Raw genomic sequence first — 24,338 nt, 5'->3', positions numbered from 1 at the left:
TTCTCTTTCCTAGGATATTTAAGGTGTTCCGAAGTGGAGGTTCTTGGAAACAGAGCAGCCCTAAAGTTTGGGGTGCCTGTGTCTTGTTGATTTTTAGGTTTCCCGATTTCTACGCCCATGAGTGGAAGTGCCCTATGCTCTCTCAGCTGTGTCTATTACATGTTTCAGGAGGCAGCGTACACTTCTCCAGAGTGGCTGTTGGCAATTTCCATCCCACCCATCAGCGTAGCAAGGCTCCCATGTCTCCATGGCCTGTCCTGCATTTCTGGTTTTTACAGTTTTTTCAGCATGGCCCTTTTGACCGCTGGCAAGCGAGACTTCTTTGTAGCGCCGATTTGCCTTTCCGGATTGCTTGGTTGGCCAAACAGGGCGTATGCGTTTTTTCCTGAATATATTCAGGAAAAAACGCATACGCCCTGTTTGGCCAAGGGCATCATTGTCAACGCTTTGCCGCTTTTCATGTGCTTTCAAGGCGAGTCGAATCTACCTCCTGAAATCTGTTTCCTGCAATTCTGCCTTGCTTTCAAATCCTCTTCGTTGCCTTCCCTCAATATATTTGTGGACGAGAGTTATCATTTATAACTCTGCAGGTTTGTGAATTGCAGTGCCCCTGAGCTCCATTTGTCAACTCGCTTTTTTGGGAGCTGGCTGCAAAAGCGCAGGATTGCTTCAGGCCCTATTCTGGTTCCGGGGGGCAGGCTGAGCCTGTGGTTCATTCTTCTTCCTGATGGGAAAATAGAGTGACCTGTGCCTGTCCCAACACCTAGAGCTAGTCTCTCATTGGTTCCCCTCTCCCCGTTCATCCTCAGGACAAATTGCGACCTGTACGAAACAGGAGGTCAACGGTGCTGATTCTCCAAGTAGGGAGATTGTTAGTGAAGTGGCTGGAATGGCGAATCCGAGCACAAGGAGAGGAGAAATGAGGTGCGTTTTAGAAACCTTTCCCGATCACACGGTGTACCATCTTCTGGGTTTCCCATGCATGTTTTCGATGTAGGAAGATGCCCTTGAACCTGGAGATTTGGGACCCATGGCATGGGTACCACGCACTATTACTTTAAAGGGTCTGCATTTGCTCACCCAACCTCACCAATCCTCTCAGCCCCAAGAGCGTCCAGCCTTATGTCTCATCCAGCTGTGGGTCTAGATATGGTCAATCCAGGTTGCATCAGAGCCCCTGAACGGATTTTGTAAGAATTTCTCTCTCTTTCACTGTCTTTGTTTTATGGGGTTTTTTTTTTAAGTAATCTATTTTTATAATGGGGTTTAGCTGCTTTTCCCTGCTGTGTTTATGCCGCTTTACACCCTCTTGATTCACTTCCAGAGAGATATAAATACATAGGTTTTAAGACTCTTCCTAGTCAGATATATTCTTGGGCGGTGAATAGGGGGCGTTGAGTCCAGTTCACTGAGCAGGGAGTAGGTCTTGTTTATTACATATTTGGCTTGTGGAACGGTATCTGAGCTAATTTCAAACCCTTGTTTTATGCATCACCCCACCTCACCTTTCCCGTTAAGCAGCCATAGTGTGTTTTCTAAATGTGTGACTCTGTTCTGTTTTGGAATTCAGTTCAGGTGTAGCGATGTTGACATTCCCTCTATAAGTGATATCTTAGGATAAGTGTCCTTTTCTGTGTGACTTACTTCACTTAGAGTCATCGTCCCTAAATCCACTCATCATGCTGCTACTAGCCTTATGACACTGATTTCATGGCTGAGTGATATTCCATTGTGCATAAGTACCACAACTTCTTTATCCATTTTTCTCTTTCCTGGGATATTTAAGGTGTACCGAAGTGGAGGTTCTTGGAAACAGAGCAGCCCTAAAGTTTGGGGTGCCTGTGTCTTGTTGATTTTTAGGTTTCCCGATTTCTACGCCCATGAGTGGAAGTGCCCTATGCTCTCTCAGCTGTGTCTATTACATGTTTCAGGACGCAGCGTACACTTCTCCAGAGTGGCTGTTGGCAATTTCCATCCCACCCATCAGTGTAGCAAGGCTCCCATGTCTCCATGGCCTGTCCTGCATTTATGGTTTTTACACTTTTTTCAGCATGGTCCTTTTGACCGCTGGCAAGCGAGACTTCTTCGTAGCGCCGATTTGCCTTTCCGGCTTGCTTGGTTGGCCAAACAGGGCGTATGCGTTTTTTCCTGAATATATTCAGGAAAAAACGCATACGCCCTGTTTGGCCAAGGGCATCATTGTCAACGCTTTGCCGCTTTTCATGTGCTTTCAAGGCGAGTCGAATCTACCTCCTGAAATCTGTTTCCTGCAATTCTGCCTTGCTTTCAAATCCTCTTCGTTGCCTTCCCTCAATATATTTGTGGAGGAGAGTTATCATTTATAACTCTGCAGGTTTGTGAATTGCAGTGCCCCTGAGCTCCATTTGTCAACTCGCTTTTTTGGGAGCTGGCCGCAAAAGCGCAGGATTGCTTCAGGCCCTATTCTGGTTCCGGGGGGCAGGCTGAGCCTGTGGTTCATTCTTCTTCCTGATGGGAAAATAGAGTGACCTGTGCCTGTCCCAACACCTAGAGCTAGTCTCTCATTGGTTCCCCCTCTTCCCGTACATCCTCAGGACAAATTGCGACCTGTACGAAACAGGAGGTCAACGGTGCTGATTCTCCAAGTAGGGAGATTGTTAGTGAAGCGGCTGGAATGGCGAACCCGAGCACAAGGAGAGGAGAAATGAGGTGCGTTTTAGAAACCTTTCCCGATCACACGGTGTACCATCTTCTGGGTTTCCCAGGCATGTTTTCGATGTAGGAAGATGCCCTTGAACCTGGAGATTTGGGACCCATGGCATGGGTACCACGCACTATTACTTTAAAGGGTCTGCGTTTGCTCACCCAACCTCACCAATCCTCTCAGCCCCAAGAGTGTCCAGCCTTATGTCTCATCCAGCTGTGGGTCTAGATATGGTCAATCCAGGTTGCATCAGAGCCCCTGAACGGATTTTGTAAGAATTTCTCTCTCTTTCACTGTCTTTGTTTTATGGGGTTTTTTTTTTAAGTAATCTATTTTTATAATGGGGTTTAGCTGCTTTTCCCTGCTGTGTTTATGCCGCTTTACACCCTCTTGATTCACTTCCAGAGAGATATCAATACATAGGTTTTAAGACTCTTCCTAGTCAGATATATTCTTGGGCGGTGAATAGGGGGTGTTGAGTCCAGTTCACTGAGCAGGGAGTAGGTCTTGTCTATTACATATTTGGCTTGTGGAACGGTATCTGAGCTAATTTCAAACCCTTGTTTTATGCATCACCCCACCTCACCTTTCCCATTAAGCAGCCATAGTGTGTTTTGTAAATGTGTGACTCTGTTCTGTTTTGGAATTCAGTTCAGGTGTAGCGATGTTGACATTCCCTCTATAAGTGATATCTTAGGATAAGCGTCCTTTTCTGTGTGACTTACTTCACTTAGAGTCATCGTCCCTAAATCCACTCATCATGCTGCTACTAGCCTTATGACACTGATTTCATGGCTGAGTGATATTCCATTGTGCATAAGTACCACAACTTCTTTATCCATTTTTCTCTTTCCTGGGATATTTAAGGTGTACCGAAGTGGAGGTTCTTGGAAACAGAGCAGCCCTAAACTTTGGGGTGCCTGTGTCGTGTTGATTTTTAGGTTTCCCGATTTCTACGCCCATGAGTGGAAGTGCCCTATGCTCTTTCAGCTGTGTCTATTACATGTTTCAGGACGCAGCGTACACTTCTCCAGAGTGGCTGTTGGCAATTTCCATCCCGCCCATCAGCGTAGCAAGGCTCCCATGTCTCCATGGCCTGTCTTGCATTTCTGGTTTTTACACTTTTTTCAGCATGGCCCTTTTGACCGCTGGCAAGCGAGACTTCTTTGTAGCGCCGATTTGCCTTTCCGGCTTGCTTGGTTGGCCAAACAGGGCGTATGCGTTTTTTCCTGAATATATTCAGGAAAAAACGCATACGCCCTGTTTGGCCAAGGGAATCATTGTCAACGCTTTGCCGCTTTTCATGTGCTTTCAAGGCGACTCGAATCTACCTCCTGAAATCTGTTTCCTGCAATTCTGCCTTGCTTTCAAATCCTCTTCGTTGCCTTCCCTCAATATATTTGTGGACGAGAGTTATCGTTTATAACTCTGCAGGTTTGTGAATTGCAGTGCCCCTGAGCTCCATTTGTCACCTCGCTTTTTTGGGAGCTGGCCGCAAAAGCGCAGGATTGCTTCAGGCCCTATTCTGGTTCCGGGGGGCAGGCTGAGCCTGTGGTTCATTCTTCTTCCTGATGGGAAAATAGAGTGACCTGTGCCTGTCCCAACACCTAGAGCTAGTCTCTCATTGGTTCCCCCTCTTCCGTTCATCCTCAGGAGAAATTGCGACCTGTACGAAACAGGAGGTCAACGGTGCTGATTCTCCAAGTAGGGAGATTGTTAGTGAAGCGGCTGGAATGGCGAACCCGAGCACAAGGAGAGGAGAAATGAGGTGCGTTTTAGAAACCTTTCCCGATCACACGGTGTACCATCTTCTGGGTTTCCCAGGCATGTTTTCGATGTAGGAAGATGCCCTTGAACCTAGAGATTTGGGACCCATGGCATGGGTACCACGCACTATTACTTTAAAGGGTCTGCGTTTGCTCACCCAACCTCACCAATCCTCTCAGCCCCAAGAGTGTCCAGCCTTATGTCTCATCCAGCTGTGGGTCTAGATATGGTCAATCCAGGTTGCATCAGAGCCCCTGAACGGATTTTGTAAGAATTTCTCTCTCTTTCACTGTCTTTGTTTTATGGGTTTTTTTTTTTAAGTAATCTATTTTTATAATGGGGTTTAGCTGCTTTTCCCTGCTGTGTTTATGCCGCTTTAAACCCTCTTGATTCACTTCCAGAGAGATATCAATACATAGGTTTTAAGACTCTTCCTAGTCAGATATATACTTGGGCGGTGAATAGGGGGTGTTGAGTCCAGATCACTGAGCAGGGAGTAGGTCTTGTCTATTACATATTTGGCTTGTGGAACGGTATGTGAGCTAATTTCAAACCCTTGTTTTATGCATCGCCCCGCCTCACCTTTCCCGTTAAGCAGCCATAGTGTGTTTTGTAAATGTGTGACTCTGTTCGGTTTTGGAATTCAGTTCAGGTGTAGCGATGTTGACATTCCCTCTATCAGTGATATCTTAGGATAAGCGTCCTTTTCTGTGTGACTTACTTCACTTAGAGTCATCGTCCCTAAATCCACTCATCATGCTGCTACTAGCCTTATGACACTGATTTCATGGCTGAGTGATATTCCATTGTGCATAAGTACCACAACTTCTTTATCCATTTTTCTCTTTCCTAGGATATTTAAGGTGTTCCGAAGTGGAGGTTCTTGGAAACAGAGCAGCCCTAAAGTTTGGGGTGCCTGTGTCTTGTTGATTTTTAGGTTTCCCGATTTCTACGCCCATGAGTGGAAGTGCCCTATGCTCTCTCAGCTGTGTCTATTACATGTTTCAGGAGGCAGCGTACACTTCTCCAGAGTGGCTGTTGGCAATTTCCATCCCACCCATCAGTGTAGCAAGGCTCCCATGTCTCCATGGCCTGTCCTGCATTTATGGTTTTTACACTTTTTTCAGCATGGTCCTTTTGACCGCTGGCAAGCGAGACTTCTTCGTAGCGCCGATTTGCCTTTCCGGCTTGCTTGGTTGGCCAAACAGGGCGTATGCGTTTTTTCCTGAATATATTCAGGAAAAAACGCATACGCCCTGTTTGGCCAAGGGCATCATTGTCAACGCTTTGCCGCTTTTCATGTGCTTTCAAGGCGAGTCGAATCTACCTCCTGAAATCTGTTTCCTGCAATTCTGCCTTGCTTTCAAATCCTCTTCGTTGCCTTCCCTCAATATATTTGTGGAGGAGAGTTATCATTTATAACTCTGCAGGTTTGTGAATTGCAGTGCCCCTGAGCTCCATTTGTCAACTCGCTTTTTTGGGAGCTGGCCGCAAAAGCGCAGGATTGCTTCAGGCCCTATTCTGGTTCCGGGGGGCAGGCTGAGCCTGTGGTTCATTCTTCTTCCTGATGGGAAAATAGAGTGACCTGTGCCTGTCCCAACACCTAGAGCTAGTCTCTCATTGGTTCCCCCTCTTCCCGTACATCCTCAGGACAAATTGCGACCTGTACGAAACAGGAGGTCAACGGTGCTGATTCTCCAAGTAGGGAGATTGTTAGTGAAGCGGCTGGAATGGCGAACCCGAGCACAAGGAGAGGAGAAATGAGGTGCGTTTAAAAACCTTTCCCGATCACACGGTGTACCATCTTCTGGGTTTCCCAGGCATGTTTTCGATGTAGGAAGATGCCCTTGAACCTGGAGATTTGGGACCCATGGCATGGGTACCACGCACTATTACTTTAAAGGGTCTGCGTTTGCTCACCCAACCTCACCAATCCTCTCAGCCCCAAGAGTGTCCAGCCTTATGTCTCATCCAGCTGTGGGTCTAGATATGGTCAATCCAGGTTGCATCAGAGCCCCTGAACGGATTTTGTAAGAATTTCTCTCTCTTTCACTGTCTTTGTTTTATGGGGTTTTTTTTTTAAGTAATCTATTTTTATAATGGGGTTTAGCTGCTTTTCCCTGCTGTGTTTATGCCGCTTTACACCCTCTTGATTCACTTCCAGAGAGATATCAATACATAGGTTTTAAGACTCTTCCTAGTCAGATATATTCTTGGGCGGTGAATAGGGGGTGTTGAGTCCAGTTCACTGAGCAGGGAGTAGGTCTTGTCTATTACATATTTGGCTTGTGGAACGGTATCTGAGCTAATTTCAAACCCTTGTTTTATGCATCACCCCACCTCACCTTTCCCGTTAAGCAGCCATAGTGTGTTTTGTAAATGTGTGACTCTGTTCTGTTTTGGAATTCAGTTCAGGTGTAGCGATGTTGACATTCCCTCTATAAGTGATATCTTAGGATAAGCGTCCTTTTCTGTGTGACTTACTTCACTTAGAGTCATCGTCCCTAAATCCACTCATCATGCTGCTACTAGCCTTATGACACTGATTTCATGGCTGAGTGATATTCCATTGTGCATAAGTACCACAACTTCTTTATCCATTTTTCTCTTTCCTGGGATATTTAAGGTGTACCGAAGTGGAGGTTCTTGGAAACAGAGCAGCCCTAAACTTTGGGGTGCCTGTGTCGTGTTGATTTTTAGGTTTCCCGATTTCTACGCCCATGAGTGGAAGTGCCCTATGCTCTTTCAGCTGTGTCTATTACATGTTTCAGGACGCAGCGTACACTTCTCCAGAGTGGCTGTTGGCAATTTCCATCCCGCCCATCAGCGTAGCAAGGCTCCCATGTCTCCATGGCCTGTCTTGCATTTCTGGTTTTTACACTTTTTTCAGCATGGCCCTTTTGACCGCTGGCAAGCGAGACTTCTTTGTAGCGCCGATTTGCCTTTCCGGCTTGCTTGGTTGGCCAAACAGGGCGTATGCGTTTTTTCCTGAATATATTCAGGAAAAAACGCATACGCCCTGTTTGGCCAAGGGAATCATTGTCAACGCTTTGCCGCTTTTCATGTGCTTTCAAGGCGACTCGAATCTACCTCCTGAAATCTGTTTCCTGCAATTCTGCCTTGCTTTCAAATCCTCTTCGTTGCCTTCCCTCAATATATTTGTGGACGAGAGTTATCGTTTATAACTCTGCAGGTTTGTGAATTGCAGTGCCCCTGAGCTCCATTTGTCACCTTGCTTTTTTGGGAGCTGGCCGCAAAAGCGCAGGATTGCTTCAGGCCCTATTCTGGTTCCGGGGGGCAGGCTGAGCCTGTGGTTCATTCTTCTTCCTGATGGGAAAATAGAGTGACCTGTGCCTGTCCCAACACCTAGAGCTAGTCTCTCATTGGTTCCCCCTCTTCCGTTCATCCTCAGGAGAAATTGCGACCTGTACGAAACAGGAGGTCAACGGTGCTGATTCTCCAAGTAGGGAGATTGTTAGTGAAGCGGCTGGAATGGCGAACCCGAGCACAAGGAGAGGAGAAATGAGGTGCGTTTTAGAAACCTTTCCCGATCACACGGTGTACCATCTTCTGGGTTTCCCAGGCATGTTTTCGATGTAGGAAGATGCCCTTGAACCTAGAGATTTGGGACCCATGGCATGGGTACCACGCACTATTACTTTAAAGGGTCTGCGTTTGCTCACCCAACCTCACCAATCCTCTCAGCCCCAAGAGTGTCCAGCCTTATGTCTCATCCAGCTGTGGGTCTAGATATGGTCAATCCAGGTTGCATCAGAGCCCCTGAACGGATTTTGTAAGAATTTCTCTCTCTTTCACTGTCTTTGTTTTATGGGTTTTTTTTTTTAAGTAATCCATTTTTAAAATGGGGTTTAGCTGCTTTTCCCTGCTGTGTTTATGCCGCTTTACACCCTCTTGGTTCACTTCCAGAGAGATATCAATACATAGGTTTAAAGACTCTTCCTAGTCAGATATATTCTTGGGCGGTGAATAGGGGGTGTTGAGTCCAGTTCACTGAGCAGGGAGTAGGTCTTGTCTATTACATATTTGGCTTGTGGAACGGTATGTGAGCTAATTTCAAACCCTTGTTTTATGCATCACCCCGCCTCACCTTTCCCGTGAAGCAGCCATAGTGTGTTTTCTAAATGTGTGACTCTGTTCTGTTTTGGAATTCAGTTCAGGTGTAGCGATGTTGACATTCCCTCTATCAGTGATATCTTAGGATAAGTGTCCTTTTCTGTGTGACTTACTTCACTTAGAGTCATCGTCCCTAAATCCACTCATCATGCTGCTACTAGCCTTATGACACTGATTTCATGGCTGAGTGATATTCCATTGTGCATAAGTACCACAACTTCTTTATCCATTTTTCTCTTTCCTGGGATATTTAAGGTGTACCGAAGTGGAGGTTCTTGGAAACAGAGCAGCCCTAAACTTTGGGGTGCCTGTGTCTTGTTGATTTTTAATTATCCCATTTTATACGCCCATTAGTGGAAGTGCTCTATGCTCTCGAGCTGTGTTTTTTAGATGTTTTAGGAAACACCATACACTTCTCCAGAATGGCCATTGGGAATTTACATCCCGCCCATCAGCCTAACAAGCCTCCCTTTTCTCCCTGGCCTGTCTTGCATTTCTGGTTTTTACACTTTTTGAGGATGGCCCTTTTGACCGAGGGGAAGTGAGGCTTCTTTGTAGTGCTGATTTGCATTTCCGGCTTGCTTGGTTGGCCAAAAAGGGCGTATGCGTTTTCTCCTGAATATATTCAGGAAAAAAAGCATACGCCCTTTTTGGCCATGTGCATCATTGTCGACGTTTTGCCGCTTTTCATGTGCTTTAAAGGCGATTGGAATCTACCTCCTCAAGTCTGTTTCCTGCAATTCTGCCTTGCTTTCTAATCCTCTTTGTTGCCTTCCCTCAATATATTTTTGGACGAGAGTGATCATTTATAACTCTGCAGGTCTGTGTATTGAAGTTTCCTGAGCTTCATTTGTGAACTCGCTTTTTTGGGAGCTGTCCGCAAAACCGCTCATTTGTTTCTGGCCGTACTCTGGTTCTGGGCGGTAGACTAAGCCTTTGCTTAATTCTTCTTCCTGATTGGAAATTAGTGTGGCATGTGCCTGTCCGAACATCTAGGGCTTGTCTCTCATTGTTTCTCCTCCTTCCCCTTCATCCTCTGGACAAATTCCAAACTCTGTGCAACAGGATGTTTAAGGTGCTGACATCCTCAAGTGTGGAGATTGTTAGGAAAGTGGCTGGAGGGGTGAACCCGACAACCAGGAGATTAGGAGATGAGGTGCCTTTTCCAAAATCTTCCTGATCCAACCGTGTACCATCTTCTGGGTATCACAGGCATGTTTTAGCTGTGTGAAAGGTCCCATGTATGTAAGGAGAACACCAGGGATTTTTCTAAATCAGTGTCTCCCCGAACCCCAATCTGGGGAATTTTTAAGCTACTGGTACATGTATGTTCATCAAGGGACTTGGGCCGTAGGCAGAGTCCGAACTTTAGATCATTGAAGTCTTCAGGGTCAGAAACGCTCACCATCGGCCTCCTTTAGGTTCCATTTTATCTGTAGTTGATAGATGATGTCGATATAGATATCTATTGTGTTTCAGATTATTTCCCCTTAGGGGTTATTACAAAATATTGAGTATAGTTCCCTGTGGTATACAGTAATTCCTTGTTGATGATATATTTTATACATAGCAGTGTGTATATGTTAATCCGATACTGTTAATTTATCCCTCCTCCCACCTTTCCCCTTTGGTAATAAAAAAATATAAGATTTTATACTTCTCAGAAATCTAGGAACTGAAAGAGTGGTATCATTTTCAATGGAAAATCATTCAAAACAAGATTGAAACTTCAGCCAAGATTATTAGATGTACATCCTTGGAAAGAAATCACTGCATTTCTCTAATGTTGACCTGACAAATAAGACAAACCCCTCCACTGAACTTGCTTATAATAAAGTGATGGAAATATCAAATGGAAGTGTTAGAAACATCTTATTTTACACGAGCCTTATACACTGCTCTATGTTCATTACAGTTTGGCTCACACATCTGTTCATTGAAGTTACAATGTTCTCAAATTCTGTTACTGATCCTGCAGAGTGGGCCCCAACAAGGGTCCCCCTGCCCAGTGTCATTGGAGCCAACAGATCGAGACTGAGTTTGGTTCAGAAGCAAAGGAAAACTTTATATTTTGATCAGAGAATGGAGAGGTGAGAGCGTGCGCTCGCCCGCGGGCTGTGGGCCGGGTTGCTGTGTAGGGATCCCATCAGCGTCAGCGGGAGGGACGGGGCGGAGCTCTCGAGGGCCGGGTTGGCTGGAGCTCAGGCTCTATGTCGCGGAGTCTGCACGGGGCCCCGCGAGCTGAGGTGTCCGCCCAGCCATTTTGCACTAGGAAATCGGGTCTGAAGTGCAGGGTGTGGGACCTCTGCCTGTGGAAACCTAGGAGCAAGTGAAATTGGACAAAGCACAAAGGAAAAAAAGGTTAGACTTTATTATATTGCCCAGATTCTATTTTTATCTCCCAGGGATTTTTAATGGGCTTTGCCAGTGACAAACCCCTCCTCTGCCTTTTGTCCCATTCCTCATTCTTGGGGCGCTGAGGGTGCAGACACCTCTTCTGTAAATGCTTCATGCTGAGTTGGGTGTCCTCATACCCGGGGGGAGGGGCAGGACTTCTCCCCAGCAGCCTCCAGGTGAGGTTGATTGTCCCCAGGCCTCCTCCCTCACTGCTCGTCCGCCTGAGCACCAGCATTGGAAGGTTTATAGATTCTAATGACCTTTAAGGGTCCAGGAAAGAGATGCGCAGGGACGCTGGGGGCGCCGGTTTTACCCTGCTCCACATTGGTTCGGCCCCCTTAGGCTGACGCTTTCTGCCAGCCTAGATGCTCTGACCAGTAGTCTGCGCTTTCTTCAGTTAGGCCACTGAATTAACGTACAAACAGCACCAGGTGTCAGAGCCCTGCCTGCTCAACTCCCAGACAGTCCAGGGCCGGTGGTGATCCAGGACCATGACGGCCACTCAGTCAACGGCCTTTTGAAGTAGCCAGGAGTCCAGCCGGTCTCATTGGCCGCCGTCACCGCGGTGTCTGTAGGCTTTTCTATGGTGGCAGCGTTACTTACGGTTCCCCTGCCAAGTTTATTAGCTCTGCTCTGGGTGCAGTAAGTCCTGCAAGCAATAGTCTGCTCTTTTGGGGCACACTCTTGTTGTTTTCTGAGAGAAGCTCCAGGTCAAGTGATGGTCACACGAGTCGTCATGGGGGCCTGTTGCCCCAGGTTGTCTCTCTGGAGGTTGGAGTTGGAGGGCCTCCTCACTCGAGATCATTGTGCCCACGGAGCGATCCCTGCAACTTCAGGGCATGGTGGGAGGTTAGGATCACCAAGTGGCGTCCTTTTCCCTTAGGAGGGAGCTGGCCTTGCGGGCTGCTCATTTCCAGGTTTTTAGATACCCCCAGTATCCTGGTCGGATGGGGTGGCTGGCCAATGCCTGGAGGGCGTTCTTGCGTTGTTCCATTTCAAGTGGTCCCAGTTTTTGAACTAATACTCCAAGGGCGATTCACCTTGGACCAGGAATGTAAAGGTCAAAGGGTTTAGCTAAATTAGGGAGGTCCAGGGCAAGGGTCTGAATTGACTGCTCTTTCCATTCTTGAAAGGCCGCTTCTGGATTCTATTCAAAAGGATCATCATCTTTTCCTTTCAGTGTTTCATATAGAGGCCCAGCTATTAGACTGTAGTTAGGGATCCAGATGCAGCAAACCCCGGTCTCCCCAGGAACCCCTAAGCTGTCTTCTAGTTTTAGGAAGGGTGAGGCTGCAAATGGCTTCTTCCCTTTCCTGGGATGGGCTTCTCCGATCTTCTGTGAGAATGAAGCCCAGGCAGGTCACCTTAGTCTGTGATATTTGAGCCTTTTTCTTGGACACCTTCTATCTTTTATTGACTAGGTAGTTCAGAGGCCTCATTAGTAGGGCTGGCGATCAGAATGTTGTCTGCATATTGAAGGAGGGTTCCCTTCTCCAGAGGTAGATCTTTTAGGGCTTTAGCTAACGTTTCCCCAAAGATGGTGTGGGAATTTTTGAACCCCTGGGGCAGGACGGCCCAGCAGTATTGTTTTTGTTGTATGTTGAGTCCTGCCACTCACAGCCAAAATTTCTTGTGACTCTGGGACTAATGGAATACAGAAGAAGGCATCATTGAAGTCTAATACAGAATAGCATGTCCTGGTGGATGGTAGAATGACCAGCAAGGTGTAGGAATTAGGAACTACTGGATGTATATCCTCTGTGGCTTCACTGACTGTCCTGGCGTCCTTTACCAGGTCCCCAGCAGCCCACGGGGCTCTCGTGGTCAGGCCCCTCACCAGATATGGAGCTCACCTGTGCAGGTAACCAGCAGCCCACGGGGCTCTCGTGGTCAGGCCCCTCCCAGGATATGAAGCTCACCTGGGCAGGTAGCCAGCAGCCCACGGGGCTCTCGTGGTCAGGCCCCTCCCAGGATATGGAGCTCACCTGGGCAGGTACCCAGCAGCTCATGGGGCTCTCATGGGCAGGCCCCTCCCTGGATATGGAGCTCCCCTGGGCAGGTACCCCGGCAGGGCTGGGCAAACAGGAACCGTGCACATAACCCTCATTGCAGAGCACCCCCAGCACACCTGTCGCTCAGAGCTGACACAGAGCACCTCAGAGCAGGGCTTGAACTAACAAACAGCAGCTCCGACAGGTCTGTGACCCTAGGCTTCACTCCGTGCGGCCTCCCTCCACCTGGTCTACCAGGGGCTTCCACTGCAGCCGGGGCACCAGGCCTCTGTCTCCACCCACCACCCCTCCTCTCCCTGACTCCTGGGTTCCTCTCATTAGGAGAGGGTCTTCTTGAAGTTGTCTCCCACTCATGGACCAGATAAAATGATTAGAAAACAAGTCAGGGCTGCCGCCCCTTATCTATCCTGACTCTCGGGACCCTACACCTGTTCCTTGGACCTGGCCGGTGCAGCAAGGCCCATTTTCTGCAACTCTGAGCCCCTGAGGGGCGAGGATTGGCTGACCTGGGCAGCCTGACCCGGCCAGCCAGCCCTTCCCAGGTGTGCCTGGGTTGAGGTCAATATAAACACCCCTCCAGGAAGCAAAAGCCTCTGCAGCTGTGCCTGACGCCATATTCTCTGCCCCGCCAGCAGTCTCGGGGTTGGGCTGGTGGGAGGGAGTAGGGCCCACGGCTCTATGAGTGGCCCGGTGTGAGTGGGGCTCTGCTGGACTTTCTGCAGGAGTTGCCGGGCTGCCACCTGCTAAAGAAGAGGATGTGTCACTCATACCTGCTGCTGGAATTTCTCCCCGGGCAGAGGTGAGGAAGGAAAAAAGCAGTGGGGGCCGGGACAGGAGGGGTACCTCAGGCAGGGAAATGGAAAGCTTCCAGAAGAGCGCTCGGGGCCAGGACCATCCTGGCTGGCCTGCAGGCACCAGGTTGGCCTGCGTGCTGTCGCTGGTGTGACTCCAAGCCCCTTCCTCTAGGCTTTAAAGTCTTTGCACACATTCAGGTGTTTTACCTGGGAAGGGTGGGAAAAGTTCAGCAGCAGCTAGCCTGGGGCTCAGCTCACGTTTACTCAGAGACGCCTCCTCACGGTCCCCCAGCTTTGCAATGAGGACGCTCCTTGCGGGGGGCCTGCTATCTGCATGGGAGACGATTCCCCACCTCTGACCAACTTCAGAATTGTTTACCACTGGAGCAAGTGCCCTGATAGGGTTTTCCTCTGTATGGCCAGTGGGTTCTGTTTTTTTTTTTCTTTTTTGGTTCAAGGTAGGTTTTATTCCCCTTTTGGTATTTACAGATATAAGCATGGAAATAATTCATTTATATAAATACGTCTATGGGAAGGACAGAACTTTTTTTCTGTTTTATTTTTTTAAATATTATTTATTTTTGAATTTTATTTTATTCATTTTTTTATACAGCAGGTTCTTATTGGTTATCTATTTTATACATATAAGTGTATATATGTCAATCCCAGGCTCGCAATTCATCCCACCACCACCACCCTGCCACTTTCCCCCCTTGGTGTCCATACATTTGTTCTCTACATCTGTGTCTCTATTTCTGCCTTACAAACCGGTTCACCTGTACCATTTTTCTAGGTTCCACATGTATGCGTTAATATACGATATTTGTTTTTCTCTTTCTGACTTACTTCACTCTGTATGACAGTCTCTAGATCTATCCACGTCTCTACAAATGACCCAATTTCATTCCTTTTTATGGCTGAGTAATATTCCATTTTATATATGTACCACATCTTTTCCATTTGTCTGTCTATGGGCATTTAGGTTGCTTGCATGACCTGGCTATTGTAAATAGTGCTGCAATGAACATTGTGGTGACTGTGTCTTTTTAAATTATGGTTTTCTCTGGGTGTATGACCAGTAGTGGGATTGCTGGGTCATATGGTAATTCTATTTTTAGTTTTTTTAAGGAACCTCCATACTGTTCTCCATAGTGACTGTATCAATTTACATTCCCACAAATAGTGCAAGAGGGTTCCCTTTTCTCCACACCCTCTCCAGCATTTGTTGTTTGTAGATTTTCTGATGATGCCCATTCTGACTTGTGTGAGGTGATACCTCATTGTAGCTTTGGTTTATATTTCTCTAATAATTAGTGATGTTGAGCAGCTTTTCATGTGCTTCTTGGCCATCTGTATGTCTTCCTGGGACAAATGTCTATTTACGTCATCTGCCCATTTTTGGATTGGGTTGTTTGTTTTTTTACTGTTGAGCTGCATGAGCTGTTTATATATATTGGAGATTAATCCTTTGTCCATTGATTTGTTTGCAAATATTTTCTCCCATTCTGAAGGTTGTCTTTTCGTCTTGTTTGTAGTTTCCTTTGCTTTCCAAAAGCTTTTAGGTTTCATTTGCTCCCATTTGTTTATTTGTGTTTTTTATTCCATTACTCTAGGAGGTGGATCAAAAAAGATCTTGCTGTGATTTATGTCAAAGAGTATTCTTCCTATGTTTTCCTCTAAGAGTTTTATAGTGTCCGGTCTTACATTTCGGTCTCTAATCCATTTTGAGTTTATTTTTTGTGTATGGTGTTAGGGAGTGTTCTAATTTCATTCTTTTACATGTAGCTGTCCATTTTTCCCAGCACCACTTATTGAAGAGACTGTCTTTTGTCCATTGTATATCCTTGCCTCCTTTGTCATAGATTAGTGGACCATAGGTGTGTAGGTTTATCTCTGGGCTTTCTTTTTTTTTCCTTTTACATCTTTATTGGAGTATAATTGCTTTACAATTGTGTGTTAGTTTCTGCTGTATAAAAAAGTGAATCAGCTATACGTATACATATAACACCATATCCCCTCCCTCTTGCACCTCCCTCTCACTCCCTTATCCCACCCCTTTAGGTGGTCACAAAGCACTGAGCTGATCTCCCTGTGCTATGTGGCTGCTTCCCAGTAGCTATCAATTTTACATTTGGTAGTGTATATATGTCCATACCACTCTCTCACTTTGTCCCAGCTTACCCTTCCCCCTCCCCGTGTCCTCAAGTCCTTTCTCTACGTCTGTGTCCTTAATCCTTTCCTGCCCCTAGGTTCTTCATAAACTTTTTTCTTTTAGATTCCATATATATGTGTTAGCATATGGTATTTGTTTTTCTCTTTCTGACTTACTTCACTCTGTAGGACAGACTCTAGATCCATCCACCTCACTACAAATAACTCAATTTCATTTCTTTTTATGGCTGAATAATGTTCCATTGTATATATGTGCCACATCTTCTTTATCCAGTTATCTGTTGATGGACACTTAGGTTGCTTCCATGTCCTGGCTATTGTAAATAGAGCTACAATGAACATTGTGGTACATGACTCTTTTTGAATTATGGTTTTCTCAGGGTAAATGTCCAGTAGTGGGATTGCTGGGTTGTACGGTAGTTCTATTTTTAGTTTTTAAGGCACCCCCGTACCATTCTCCTTAGTGGCTATATCAATTTACATTCCCACCAACAGTGCAAGAGGGTTCCCTTTTCTCCAATAAATGCCTCTCCAGCATTTATTGTTTGTAGATTTTTTGATGATGGCCATTCTGACTGGTGTGAGGTGACACCTCACTGTAGTTTTGATTTGCATTTCTCTAATGATTAGTGATGTTCAGCATCCTTTCATGTGTTTGTTGGCAAACTGTATATCTTCTTTTTTTTTTTAATTTATTTATGGCTGTGTTGTATCTTCGTTTCTGTGCCAGGGCTTTCTCTAGTTGTGGCAAGTGGGGGCCACTCTTCATCGCGTTGCGTGGGCCTCTCACTATCGTGGCCTCTCTAGTCGCGGAGCACAGGCTCCAGACACGCAGGCTCAGTAGTTGTGGCTCACGGGCCCAGCTGCTCCACGGCATGAGGGATCCTCCCAGACCAGGGCTCAAACCCGTGTCCTCTGCATTGGCAGGCAGATTCTCAACCACTGCGCCACCAGGGAAGCCCTGTATATCTTCTTTGGAGAAATGTCTATTTAGGTCTTCTGCCCATTTTTGGATTGGGTTGTTTGGTTTTGTGATATTGAGCTACATGAGCTGCTTTTTGGAGATTAATCCTTTGCCATTTGCTTCATTTGAAAATATTTTCTCTCATTCTGATGGTTGTCTTTTCGTCTTGCTTATGTTTTCCTTTGCTGTGCAAAAGATTTTAAGTTTCATTAGGTCCCATTTTTTTATTTTTGTTTTTATTTCCATTTCTCTAGGAGGTGGGTCAAAAAGGATCTTGCTGTGATTTATGTCATAGACTGTTCTGCTTATGTTTTCCTCTAAGTGTTTTATAGTGGCTGGTCTTAGATTTAGGTCTCTAATCCATTTTGAGTTTATTTTTGTGTATGGTGTTAGGGAGTGTTCTAATTTCATTCTTTTACATGTAGCTGTCCAGTTTTCCCAGCACCACTTACTGAAGACACTGTCTTTTCTCCATTGTATACCCTTGCCTCCTTTGTCATAGATTAGTTAACCATAGGTACGTGGGTTTATCTCTGTGCTTTCTATCCTGTTCTATTGATCTATATTTCTGTTTTTGTGTCAGTACCATATTATCTTGATTACTGTAGCTTTGTAATACAGTCTGAAGTCTGGAAGTCTGATTCCTCCAGCTCTTTTTTTTTCCCCTCAAGACTGCTTTGGCTATCCGGGGTCTTTTGTGTCTCCCTACAAATTTTAAGATTTTTTTTCTAGTTCTGTAGAAAATGCCAAAGGTATTTTGATAGGGATTGCATTGAATCTGTAGATTGCTTTGGGTAGTATAGTCTTTTTCACAATATTGATTCTTCTAATCCAAGAACATGGTATATGTCTCCATCTGTTTATATCATCTTTGATTTCTTTCATCAGTGTCTTATAGTTTTCTGAGTACAGGTCTTTTACTTCCTTAGGTAGGTTTATTCCTAGGTATTTTATTCTTTTTGTTGCAGTGGTAATGGGATTGTTTCCTTAATTTCTCTTTCTGATCTTTCGTTGTTAGTGTATAGGAATGCAAGCAATTTCTGTGCATTAATTTTGTATCCTGCAACTTTACCAAATTCATTGATTAGCTCCAGTGGTTTTCTGGTGGCATCTTTAGGATTCTCTATCTATGATATGATGTCATCTGCAAACAGTGACAATTTTACTTCTTCTTTTCCTTTTTGTATTCCTTTTATTTCTTTTTCTTCTCTGATTGCCATGGCTAGGACTTCCAAAACTATGTTGAATAGTAGTGGTGAGAGTGGACATCCTCGTCTTGTTCCTGATCTTAGAGGAAACGCTTTCAGTTTTTCACCATTGAGAATGCTGTTTGCTGTGGGTTTGTCATTTATGGCCTTTATTATGTTGAGGTAGTTTCCCTCTATGCCCACACTCTGCAGAGTTTTTATCATAAATGGGTGTTGAATTTTCTCAAAATCTTTTCCTGCATCTATTGAGATGATCATATGGTTTTATTCTACAATTTGTTAATATGGTGTATCACATTGATTTGTGTATATTGAAGAATCCTTGCATCCCTGGGATAAACCCCACTTGATCATGGTGTATGATCCTTTTGATGTGTTGTTCGATTCTGTTTGCTACTATTTTGTTGAGGATTTTTACATCTATATTCATCAGTGATATTGGTCTATAATTTTCTTTCCTTGTAGTATCTTTGTCTGGTTTTGGTATCAGGGTGATGGTGGTCTCATAGAATGAGTTTGGGAGTGTTCCTTCCCCTGCAATTGTTTTGAAGAATTTGAGAAGGTTGGGTGTTAGCTCGCCTCTAAATATTTGATAGAATTCACCTGTGACGCCATCTGGTTCTGGACTTTTGTTTGTTGGAAGATTTTTAATCACAGTTTCAATTTCATTGTTTGTGATAGGTTTGTTTATATTTTCTATTTCTTCCTGATTCACTCTTGGAAGGTTATCCCTTTCTAAGAATTTGTCCATTTCTTCCAGGTTGTCCATTTTATTGGCATAGAGTTGCTTGTAGTAGTCTCTTAGGATGCTTTGTATTCCTGTGGTGTCTGTTGTAACTTCTCCTTTTTCACTTCTCATTTTGTTGATTTGAGTCCTCTCCCTCTTTTTCTTGAGTCTGGCTAAAGGCTTATCATTTTTGTTTATCTTCTCAAAGAACCAGCTTTTAGTTTTATTGATCTTTGCTTTCGTTTTCTTTGTTTCTATTTCATTTATTTCTGCTCTGATCTTTATGCTTCCTTTCCTTCTACTAACTTTGGGTTTTGTTCTTCTTTCTCTAGTTCCTCTAGGTGTAAGGTTAGATTGTTTATTTGAGATTTTTCTTGTTTCTTGAGGTAGGCTTGTATTGCTATAAACTTCCCTCTTAGAACTGCTTTTGCTGCATCCCATAGGTTTTGGATCATCGTGTTTTTGTTGTCATTTGTCTCTAGGTAGTTTTTGATTTCCTCTTTTATTTCTTCAGTGATCTCTTGGTTATTTAGTAACGTATTGTTTAGCCTCCATGTGTTTGTGTTTTTTACGGTTTTTTCCCTGTAATTGATTTCTAATCTCATAGCATTGTGGTCGGAACAGCTGCTTGATATGATTTCAGTTTTCTTAAATTTACTGAGGCTTTATTTGTGACCCAAGATGTGATCTATCCTGGAGAATGTTCCGTGTGCAGTTGAGAAGAACGTGTACTCTGCTGTTTTTGGATGGAGTGTCCTATAAATATCAATTAACTCTATCTGGTCTATTGTGTCATTTAAAGCTTGTGTTTCCTTATTAATTTTCTGTCTGGATGATCTCCACTGGTGTAAGTGAGCTGTTAAAGTTCCCCGCTATTATTGTGTTACTGTCGATTTCCTCTTTTATAGCTGTTAGCAGTTGCCTTATATATTGAGGTGCTCCTATGTTGGGTACATATATATTTATAATCGTTATATCTTCTTCTTGGATTGATCCCTTGACCATTATGTAGTGTCTTTCCTTGTCTCTTGTAACATTCTTTATTTTAAAGTCTATTTTATCTGATATGAGTATTGCTACTCCAGCTTTCTTTTGATTTTCATTTGCATAGAATATATTTTTCCATCGCCTCACTTTCAGTCTGTATGTGTCCCTAGGTCTGAAATGGGTCTCTTGTAGACAGCATATATATGGGTCTTGTTTTTGTATCCATTCAGCGAGCCTGTGTCTTTTGGTTGGAACATTTAGTCCATTCATGTTTAAGGTAATTATCAATATGTATGTTCCTATTACTATTTTCTTAATTGTTATGGGTTTGTCTTGGTGGGTCCTTTTCTTCTCTTGTGTTTCCCACTTAGAGAAGTTCCTTTAGCATTTGGTGTAGAGCTGGTTTCATGGTGCTGAATTCTCTTAGCTTTTGCTTGTCTGTAGGACTTTTGATTTCTCTGTCAAATCTGAATGAGATCCTTGCTCGGTGGAGTACTCTTGGTTGTAGGTTCTTCCCTTTCATCACTTTAAATTTATCATGCCACTCCCTCTGGCTTGTAGATTTTCTGCTGAGAAATCAGCTGTTATGGGAGTTCCCTTGTATGTTATTTGTCATTTTTCCCTTGTTGCTTTCAATAATTTTTCTTTGTCTTTAATTTTTGTCAATTTGGTTACTATGTGTCTTGGCATTTTTCTCCTTTGGTTTATCCTGCCTGGGACTCTCTGCGCTTCCTGGACTTGGGTGGCTATTTCTTTTCCCATGCTAGGGAAGTTTTCAACTATAATCTCTTCAAATATATTCTTGGGTCCTTTCTCTCTCTCTTCTCCTTCTGGGACCCCTATAATTTGAATGTTGTTGCATTTAATGATGTCCCAGAGGACTCTTAGGGTGTCTTCATTTATTTTCATTCTTTTTCTTTCTTCTGTTCCATGGCAGTGATTTCCACCTTTCTGTCTTCCAGGTCACTTATCCGTTCTTCTGCCACAGTTATTCTGCTACTGATTCCTTCTAGTGTATTCTTCATTTCAGTTATTATATTATTCACCTCTGTTTGTTTGTTCTTTAATTCTTTTAGGTCTTTGTTAAACATTTCTTGCATCTTCTCGATCTTTGCCTCCATTCTTTTTACAAGGTCTTGGATCATCTTCACTATCATTATTCTGAATTCTTTTTCTGGAAGGTTCCCTATCTCCACCTCATTTCGTTTTTTTTCTGGGGTTTTATCTTGTTCCTTGATCTGGTATAAAGTCCTCTGCCTTTTCATTTTGTCTATCTTTCTGTGAATGTGGTTTTCCTTCCACAGGCTGCAGAATTGTAGTTCTTCTTGCTTCTGTTGTCTGCTCTCCGGTGGATGAGTCTATCTTAGAGGCTTGTGCAAGCTTCCTGATGGGAGAGACTGGTGGTGAGTAGAGCTGGGTGTTGCTTTGTTGGGCAGAGCTTTAATCCGCTTGTCTGCGGATTAAATAAAACTTTAATAAAATGTTTAATTCGCTTGTCTGCTGATGCATGGGGCTGGGTTCCCTCCCTGTTGGTTGTTTGGCCTGAGGCAACCCAGCACTGGAGCCTACCTTGCTCTTGGTGGGGCTAATGGCGGACTCTGGGAGGGCTCACACCAAGGAGTATTTCCCAGAACTTCTGCTGCCAGTGTCGTTGTCCTCACGGTGAGCCACAGCCACAGCCACCACCTGCCTCTGCAGAAGACCCTCTAAAACTAACAGGTAGTTCTGGTCATTCTCCTACGGGGTCACTGCTCCTTCCCCTGGGTCCTGATGTGCACACTACTTTGTGTGTGCCCTCCAAGAGTGGAGTGTCTGAGTGGAGTTGAGACTCTGAGACTCTGCATGGAGTCGCACAGACTCTGGGTCCTGTGAAGCTTCGATGTTTTGTGGTTCTAGAAATCCTATAGGAGACGGTCCACAGCAGGTGAAGCTAATGCTGTCAGTAGAGGTGATGAAGCCAAAGATCAGCAGTTCCGACTAGAGGTGCCAATGTACATACAGGACAAAATCATCTCGTGTGAATGTAGTTCAGGCATGTTTAAGATGAATGCAGCCATGTTAATGCCTACCGTATTCTATCTTGAGCCTCTCCTCAGGGACCCCCTCCTCAGTTTCTGAGGCTCCTGTAAGTCATGTACAGGGGACAGGAGAGTGGACTCTGTCCAGTCTGAGCCCTGAGTTACGCTGTGTGTATCTTAGGATACTTTGTATTTCTGTGGTGTCTGTTGTAACATCATCTCTTTCATTTCAGATTTATTTGGGCCCTCTCTTTTTAAAAAAACATACTACTGTTGTCTTTTATTCTTTACAGAAGTTTAATAAGTGTTTGATCTACTATCCTTACTCTATGTATACTTTTTGCAGTGAGATTTTTACTTTACTTTGTTTTCTTGTTACTATCAATAATTAGTGAGACTTCTTTTAAGCTATCTTCAACATTGCTTATAAAGCTGCTTTATTAGTGATGACAGAGCCTTAATGGAAGTCATGTTCTGGTTGTAAATTATGATGCAATGTGCCAGCAAAAAGCCCCTTAAGTTTATGTCTCATTACTTCTTGTTCTTTTTATAATTTAATTTTTATTTTTTATCAGAACAAATTTGATTAAAATGTTTTGTTTCTTCTAGGTGTGCAAGATGTGGTTCTTTTAAACATATACATATATCTATTCTTCTTTGGATCATTTTACTATGTAGGGTATGACACAATGTTGAGTAATCTTCTCTTGGTATTCCGTAGGTCTTTGGTGATTACATATTTCACATGTGTTTCTATATCTATGTTAACCCCAATATCCTAATGTATCCAATCCTCACACCTTTCCATTTGGTGAACCATAAGTTTGTTTAATGAATCTGTGATTGCATTTCTCTGTGGAAATATCTTCATTGGTATCAATTTTTAGCTAACACCTATAAGTGATATTATAGGATATGTGACTTTTGCTTTCTGACTTAGTAAAATTTGCCTGATTACCTCGAGAATCATACATGATGCTGCAAATGGCATTGTTTCCTTTTTTTCCCTGGCTAATATTCCATCTGTACGTGTACCAGTTCTTCTTTGGCCACGCACATCTTGATGGACTTTTTGGTTGCCTCCATGTCTTGGCTATTGTAATACTGCTGCAATGCACATTTGTTTGCCTGTGTCTTTCTAGTTCTATCTTCTTATGTTATAGGCCAAGGAGTGGGCTTACTGTATCATATGGTAGCTCAGTGTGTACGTTTTAAAGACACCACCATTCAGTTCTCATTATTGGCTCTTTCAGGTTATGTTCCACTTAAATTTCCCTGTGGAAATATGTTCATTTGTGTCCGTTATTAGATAACGCCTATAAGTGATTTCATAGGATATAGGACTTTTGCTTTCCGACTTCCCTCATGTTCTGTGATTATCTCCAAGATCATCTATGGTGCCTCAAAGAGCAGTGTTTCATGGTTTTCCATGGCTAGTATTCATTGTGTACATGGACCACTTCTTCTTTATCCCTTCATCTGTTGATGGACATTTTGGTTGCTTCACTGTCTTGTCTATTGTGAATAAGGCTGCAGTGCAGCTTTTGCAGCCCGGGTCTTCTTGATTCTGGTCTTCTCAGGTGAGAGGCCCATTGGTGCACCTGCTGGATTGAATGGTACCTCACTTTTTCCTTTTAAATGCAGCTCCTTTCTGTTCTCATTATTGGCTGTTAACCACTTTACATCTCACCAGCAGCTAGAGGGTACACAGTTCTCTAAAAGCTCTTCAGCATTGATTGTTTGTAGGCTTTTTGCTGATGGTCAGTCGACTGGTGTGAGTTGAAAACTTTTTGTAGATTAGATTGCATGAGTCTAATACTTCCTGAGGTTGAGCTTTTATCCATTTTCCTTTTTTTCAAAAGAGAGTGAGTAAAACTTACCTCTTCATACTATCTTCCTGAAAATGTTGCCTGTTTTGAATTGTTTTATCCATTCCCTACCTCAGCACAATTTTGAGGGCAGGTGTCCTTTACAGGCCTGAGTCCTTGTGAATGTTAAGTGACCATGAGCTGGGTTAAAAGCTGCTCTTGCGGGAATGGGCCACAAGGCGGCAGCATTTCTCCTTTACCAAATCTGGTTACTAGGGCAACAGAGCCTTACTGGAAGTGGTGTTCTAGGTTGTAAATTAGAACGGAATGTGACAGGAAAAAGCCCTTTAAGTTTGTGTCTCATTACTTCTTGTTCGTAGTTTTAACTTAATTTTTATTTTTTATCACAGCAAACTTGATTACAATGTGTTGTTTGTTCTAGGTGTGCAAGATGTGCTTCTTTCACACATATACATATATGTATTCTTCTTCAGATCCTTTTCCCATGTAGGTTATGACACAATGTTGAGTAGTCTTCCCTTGGTATTCCGTAGATCTTTGGTGATTATATATTTCACATGTGTTTGTATCTCTCCGTTAACCTCAATATGGTAGTGTATCCAATCCTCACACCTTTCCATTTGGCGAAGCATAAGTTTTTGTACTG

This window comes from Eubalaena glacialis, chromosome 8 (assembly GCF_028564815.1).
Source record: "Eubalaena glacialis isolate mEubGla1 chromosome 8, mEubGla1.1.hap2.+ XY, whole genome shotgun sequence".
NCBI lineage: Eukaryota > Metazoa > Chordata > Mammalia > Artiodactyla > Balaenidae > Eubalaena > Eubalaena glacialis.
The sequence above is the reverse complement of the archived record's forward strand: the minus strand, read 5'-3'. Positions refer to the sequence as shown.